This window comes from Dermochelys coriacea, chromosome 1, assembly GCF_009764565.3.
Source record: "Dermochelys coriacea isolate rDerCor1 chromosome 1, rDerCor1.pri.v4, whole genome shotgun sequence".
NCBI lineage: Eukaryota > Metazoa > Chordata > Testudines > Dermochelyidae > Dermochelys > Dermochelys coriacea.
In genome coordinates, this window is record NC_050068.2 from 271,243,207 (window position 1) to 271,250,721 (window position 7,515).

The following is a 7,515-nucleotide window of genomic DNA, read 5'->3' on the forward strand; positions in this document are numbered from 1 at the left end:
TTAAAACCCAGACCATGTGTCCGTGCCCTCTTCCATTCCATTCAGTGAGCACACCAAACACTCACCAGCTTCCCTTGTTTTTGTGTCAGGGGGAAGGCAGCCATGACAATACGGTTAGAAACAAATGGAGTGATTGTTCTCTTAGGAGTCTGAAATCCTGTTTTTTCAAGGTTCAAGGACTAACCAAACATTTTTCACATTCACTGCACATGCCAGGTTGCAGCACTGCGTGCAGCTGATACACATGAGCCTTTCCCAAATATTGTAGCGTCGTCATGCAGACATTAACAGCTCTCCAATAGCTGCGAGAGGATACAACTTCAGCAAGAATTTCAAGCATTTGTGTGAGCAAATAGTTTGAAAACACAGCAGCTCTGCTTGGCCAGGTGGTGAAGTCTGTTTGAGCCTGTTGACAGGAGAGTAAAGCATTTCTTTGCTTAGCTAGTTATCAGATAAAGCTAATTGTTTGGTACTGGTTGAACAGACTAGTTTCTAATTGCAGGACTTCTCTCACCACATGCCTCTCTTGCTTTATTTAACTAATTTTGCCTGACTTCACAAGTTGTAACAACCTGCTATGTTGAAATCGCTCTGTTCTGCCCAGATTGTATTTGGAAATACTAAAGCTATTAGAATTTTTAACGAGCTACAATATTACAGCTCAGGTGCTGGCATCTATCAGCAGGCTCAGGACTGCATAGCTTTGACTAGAAAAGCGCCACACCCCACTCACGACCTGGCAGCAGCTACAGGGGATGCACGTGAGGCCTGGAAAAGCTGGCCAGAGGGAACTGAGATAAGGGCTGGCGGTCTGACACAGCCACAAAAGAGAGAGCCGCAGGACTCCCAGGGGAGACACATCAGGGGAGGAATGCTAGAGTTCCTGGCTAGTGCCTCAGCAGCACTGAGGGGTTTTGTCAGGTAAGAGGCAGGTTGACAGGAAAGAAATGGCCCTTGCTAGGGCTGGCTTCCCTCCATTTACGTCACTTGGCCTGACTGCTGTGTTGGTATAAGTTGCCACTCCTCCCTTCTCCTCAAATGAGGGGGGCCATAGATTTCATAGCAGTTCCCTTGTATCTGTCTGTAGCATTCTGTCCTGTTCAATGTAGGCAGCTCCCTTGGTTCAGGGAGGCCATACCTGTCTTGCAGTTTTATCCTCCACATATTGGCCACTCTCTGTCTCTGAAAAAAGAAAAGGAGTACTTGTGGCACCTTAGAGACTAACAAATTTATTAGAGCATAAGCTTTCGTGAGCTACAGCTCACTTCATCAGATGCATTTTTTCTACTTTTTTTCAACTTTTTTCTACTGCATGCATCCAATGAAGTGAGCTGTAGCTCACGAAAGCTTATGCTCAAATAAATTTGTTAGTCTCTAAGGTGCCACAAGTACTCCTTTTCTTAGTCCGAGATAGTGGCTGACAGACAGGGCACCTGCGGGGATCTAAGTGAGTTAGTGTTCCCACTTTACATTCTATACAGCTTAACCGCTGGCTGTGTATGGACAGGTTAAAGTATTCGCAACATATGGTCTTTGAAATTAGCAGCTATTTCAATACTATTTCCCTCTCAATAAACGTGCCGGACCACATGCATAGCTGTAGGCAGGTTAAGAGCATGGCAAACAATATTTGTTTCCTGGAGTCTAGAGCTCTTATGATTAAAGAGGTGATTTATTTTGTTTTTCATCATCCCTTTTCTCAGCACACTGCTGAATTACTGCATCAAACTGCACCTGTTACGTTAATGAATATAACGGGCTTGTTTCGCCTCTGAGAGCTGGCTGGTCAACCTACAGTTTTTTGCACCAATTTAATGACCAGTTTTAGTTAACTTGATGCAAAAACTTTCTGTAGACCAGCTCTCACTTATACCAGTGTAAACTCACTGAATACAAAGGGATAACTTCTGATGCTCATTGATTGAAGAATCAGACCCATTGTTTGTGTTGGTTTATCCGCCTTAGAGAGGAGTGAAGGTGGGGAGTGTAGGGGTCACAGATCAGGCAGTGTACATAATGATTTCAAATTGCTGGCTACACCCTGTTTATAGGTATACAGAGGCACCAAGAATTGTGCCTGTGAATGTGAGTGCTATACATACCTGTGCACACCATCAACCCAGTGGAATCTTTTGCCAGGTTGAATAGCAGTAAATGATCAACTTAGATTTTCCAGATTGTCTGGGGGTTAAGTATCTTAAAATCCCTTTGGTGAAGGTAAAGTGAGTGCATAGCTAGGGCTGTGTGCTAATCTGTAACCAGATCTTGCTGGAATACTCTAGCATGGGTGGCCTTCAGGAAGGAAGGCAGGCGTTTACTGGGGTGGGGTGGATAGTTAAAAATTAACAGAACAAATCTGGCTTTATGGTTCTAAATAAGATCTTTCAGCCGTGACTATCACCTGGAAGATGAACAGCAGACCTCCCAATATCCATTTGGTGAACAGTCAGAAAGAAGCAAAATGGAAATATACTGGCTGCCTGAGACAAACAGCTTTATGTTCATTCTCAAAGTTGGGATATTTTTAAAAATAATAATAATAACCTTAAGTAACAATAGTGTTGTGACATGTTAGCCCTAGATAAATACCTTATAATATATAATAATTGCATTGGGGAGGGGTGAACCAATATGGAAAAATTAAGAACAATTTCTCCTCTCACCTTTTGCCCCAAACCTAAACTGAATTCAAAATCAACCCTTTGGGGTGGTAGAAGGAAAAGATTATAAAAACGCCACCCTCTTCCTCCCACTTTTTTTCCTCCCCATTTTCAGGAACCTCTGTGCTGCCAGAATTTAGCCCAAACCCAAAGTGAAAAGGCCAAAGTATTAGGAGAGTGGCTTTTCTTGTACTATTTCTAGCCAGACTAGAAGCAAGGAACACTGAAATTTCATTAGAAAGCCTGATCTTTTAAATTTCCAGGACAATTTTGTTATCTTGAAAGGTCCAGATAAGCCTCTGAGCTCACTTCTGAATGCTTCTTAGAAATTAGCTGAACCTTTCTGAGATTTGTCCATTGCTAATAATAATTGCTTAATGATGTGACATGAAATTCCATCACCTTAAAACAAAGAAATCTGTTTGTTTTTGATTAAGGGAGCTTACATTAAGATGCCTGGGACCACAGATATCTAAGGCCACCTAAACATCCTTGTGCAATGTCTAACATTTTATGGGATGCTACTGTAATTCTGTAGGGCTTAATCGTTGAGCCAGTGTGCAGACTGAGTGGTTGGGCTTCTCATTTGCATATGGAAGAAGAACTCCTTGTCCCAACCTGCAGAGTGCTCGTTGCAATATCCCCGTAACCCTTTAAAGGGGGAAGAGAGGAAATGATGGAATCCATGCAGTGACATATCCACATCACCTGACCTTGCTTTTTTTGAGGCCTGCCTGCCTCCAATCCCTTTTTACTGGGGTGCAGGAAGCCCGTGCCAAGCAGAACTCCCTGCACCTCAAGAAGGAGCATACAAGGGTGCAGGCACTCTCCAAGTGAGTCCTTCAGTTTCTGGAGTAGACTCTCACTTCCCTCCAGTAGAGATGAGAGCACAATTTGAGCAGTAATTGAATAAGAGGCTACAGCACCCTACAATTAAAGGGGCCCTAGACCCCAGAGCCATTAGTGCTTTCATGACCTCAGCACTGCAAATACCAGCTTTTGGCATAGCTGAATTATTTTTGTTAACTGAAGCGGGGAGAGGGTTGCTGGAGTTTGTGTATTTTCAAGGCTGCGGGTAACAGGAATGGGAGAAACCCCCCAAGAACGTTTTGAAAGAACGATTAGAATCGTACTTTCAAATTAACCCTTTGGTTTTCAGCCTGGCTAGCCAGACAGATCCCATGGATTTGGATCATTCTGCACTCAGCAGCACTTTTTGATCTTGCTCCTACTTCTCAAGGTCCGCTTCCTCCCCTGCCAAAGCACGCCTGTGTCAGTCTCTTTCCATGTACCACTTTAAACTAATGGCCTCCTCCTTTACATCTGAACAGGTGTCTTGTTCTTATGGACCATAATGGCAGCTGGGAGATGAGTCCACTGTGCTACACAGTCAACCCTGGACCTAAGGAAATAATTGCATTTTGGTGTCTGCAGTGGTCATGAGAGACTTACTCTACCCCAATGTCACTGGGATGAGATGGGCACTGTTTTCATTATTACTTGGCATGCATGTCTTTGTCTACCAATGCCGGGTATGCAGCCTCTGATAAAGGTGATTAATTACTACTCACTGTTTGCTGTTGGAGGCTCCTCTGTCCCTCTGTTCAAAATTCACCCTTTTTTGTTGTGGTGACTGATTACTGAATTTTTGAAACACAAGGAAACAGACTTTAATAAATTTAAAGTAAAATTAGTGCTTAAGAAAGCAGTATCACCAATGTCCTAAGGTTCAAAATCATGAGTCAGACCCCTAAAATCATGAGATTAAAAAGCTATGGTGTTTTTGGGCTGTCTTTTAATTTTTGACTCCCCCTGCCCCCTCCCTGTGTGGTGTGTGTGTGTGTGCATGCGTGCGTGTGTGTGTGTGACAAATAGTGTTGCCAATGCTCCCAAATTTATTAAGGTTATTTTGGCCCCCTGCTGCAGGATCTCTTACCCCCCCCCACATGTCTACCCATCCCCAGCCCATCAGTTCTGTCCCCTCAGCCTCACCTCCACTCCTTCTACCTCTCCTGGGGCTCTTCACCCCCGCCCCTCCTTCCAGGCTTGGGACAGCTGCATCAGGGTCCCCTCTTCCCCAGGCTGGGGGCAGCAGCTCCAGGGCCTCTTCACCCTCCTTTGCCCTTTCCCAGGTGGAGAGTCCCCCTTTATTTCTGGGACTCCTGCAACCCCCTTCCACTTACCAGGGGCTCTGTGTGTCCTCCTCCCCCATACCATTGTTCCCCATTCTCCCTCCATGCCAGGGGCTCTATGGAGTCCCATTCCCTCCCTCCCTCACTTCTTTCTGTCTGGGAGATAAGTCATTCAAGGTTAAACATGTTAACCTGTATTGGGAGGATGGGCAGAACTGAGTTGTGGGAGTATTGTTGGGGGGGGTATTGTTTTACTGGAAGGTGTAAATGGATGCTGTCAACTGGGTCTGAGATCTATATACAATTACAGAGTGATTGCTGAGCTGCTGAGTCTGCTAACCAGATATAAGGGGCTGTGTGTGTCCCCCATTTCACAAACCTTCTGGTTTTTCAATTTTTCACCAAAATCACTGTTGGGATGCCTATAAGATTCCCTAAAATGTTGGAATTGATCAGATAGGGTATGCAGGAAGTTACCATGTTACTTATAGACAGGAGCATTGGTATTCCGCCTCTTGGGGAGGTGGAATACCAATGGTGACGGGAGAATGCCTCCTGTCGGTGTAGATAGTTTCACAGCAATGCTGCTAAAACATTTTAGGTGTGTAAGGCCTTGTTCTTCTTGGCCAAAGATGTTTGGTTTTATTTTCCCTACCTGGCAGCCCCACAAATTCATGCTGGGATCTAACAGTCAAGCTGGGTTCTTTCCATCCCATGCATCATCACGAGTAACAGAAGTTTGCAAACTAAGCAAATCTGTCACGCCTCCAAAGACTGTTCAGCCTAGACCTCCCAAACCCCCATAGAGGTATAGGAGTATTATTGCCCCTGTTTTTCTGATGAGGCACTGAGAAGTTCAGTGCTCAAGAAAGACCACACAAGGAGTCTTTGGCAGAGCTAAAATTAGAAGGCATGTTTCTGGCTCCCAGTCTCCTGCTCGATCCATTAGATCATGCGACTATTCTTCAAGCCTATGAAGATCTGTGTGGTGTTTAAAGCAAGGTGTAATATGGGGTTTACAAACCCCATACTGAGCAGAGGTAGAAGAGAGAGAAGAGTCTTCCTTGCTTACAGGCAATCAGGGTGACCAGACACTTCCACAGCTGCCAGAACTGCCAATGGTAGAGGCATGGGGCATTCAGCCACAGCTAGACCAATGAAGAAAACAAGCCCAGCTATAAAGAAGGACGAACAGAAAAGGAAGGGGAGGCAGAAAGGCCTGTTATATGGAAGGGGCAACACTCTCACCCCAGGCTGCTTTTAGGGAACTGTCAATGAGACAAGAAAACTGCAAGCCCTGGTGGTTAAGAGCTGATAGACTCAATTTAAGTTAAGAATTTATGGACTGGTCTAATTGTATAGTAGGTGAATCAAGGGGGGCCACTTAGAAGAATGCCCCAAGAGCAGTTTATACCAGGGTATTTTAATTTCTCTAATGGAAGAGGCCTTTAGGCTATTATGCAAGGATGTCCTGACATGTTCATTAGAGTATAATATGAATCTCTTAAGGAGATTGTGTCCTTGTATACAGTGTTTTTCTGTTATGGGTGTTAAGCATCTGCTGGCTATAAATGTTGTGTCGTGACAAGTTTTGAAATGAAAATAAAAGGTTGGTGTTTTCAACAAAAAATAGCTTTTTGCAAAGAAACAAAGTTCTTAACTATGTTAGATGACTTGTGCTTTAAGTCAAATGCTAACAAATAAGACTGACAGGTTTCAGAGTAGCAGCCACGTTAAAGAAAAAGAAAAGGAGGACTTGTGGCACCTTAGCGATGCATCCGATGAAATGAGCTGTAGCTCACAAAAGCTTATGCTCAAATAAATTTGTTAGTCTCTAAGGTGCCACAGGTAATTCTTTTTTTAAAATAAGACTGACAATCCCATTGTGATGAGTTTCCACTGCAAACCACAGCCATATTCTAACTATCAATAAGTACATGCAATTCGGAGCCTCGGTGTCACTGCCTAAGTCAGAACATGCCCAGTGTTCTTGAAGTTTTGACAAAACCTGACAAACCCATTGTAATTATTTTTTTGTGCAAACAATTTGCTATATTTCAACCATTTCTAGCCAACCCTTTTCTTTCTAGACTCAAGCTTTCATATATTTTCTGTCCCGCGTCTTTCAATAATCCCTGGTGGATTGATGGCTTATAGAGTAGGTGTTCAAGAAATTAACCAAATGGGAAAAAAATCTTCATGAATGGAAAGTTAAGGTTGCCTGGTGATAGCTTATGCCCTTCCAGTATGCTGAATTCAGCAAAACTCAAACTTCAGAAAATACAGAGTTAAATGCCCATGGCACCTTAGCTCTGTCCCCCTGGAGCTGGCAATAGCCCCTGGAATTATCAGCATGTGCTCTAGCTGCATTCAATGTGTTAGATGTACCCATAGCGAATGGTGGAGGCTGTAAGGTGGTGAGCCACTCCTCTGTTAGACTCCAGCCAATCCACAAGCCAGAAACTGGTTGTGTGACACTGAGGCCAGGTATATAAATTGCACAGGAGGAACGTCTGCTCAATGTCACTGTAGGGCTTGGAACTCTCTCCTGCCTGATGGTGACAACAGACTCCCCAGACCTTAGCCTTCTCCAGCCTCACTCCAACCCCACCCTGGACTCCTGCTACCAGCTTGGACCGCTAGGCCTGATTGTTTCCATCCCAGTTTCTGACAGAGGGATTAGTTGGAGCAGTTTAGAAGAGCTTTGGCCGTGATATGAGGAC

General features: G+C 44.2%; 1 long non-coding RNA gene across 1 annotated transcript; it reads left to right on the top strand.

Annotated features, from left to right (window-relative positions):
• The first annotated feature begins 3,111 nt into the window (after positions 1-3,111).
• On the top strand, positions 3,112-4,660 carry LOC122455788. Its single transcript, XR_006274252.1, has 3 exons — positions 3,112-3,493; positions 3,820-3,900; positions 3,992-4,660. It is a non-coding gene; the product is annotated as an uncharacterized LOC122455788 (long non-coding RNA).
• The last annotated feature ends 2,855 nt before the right edge of the window (positions 4,661-7,515 follow it).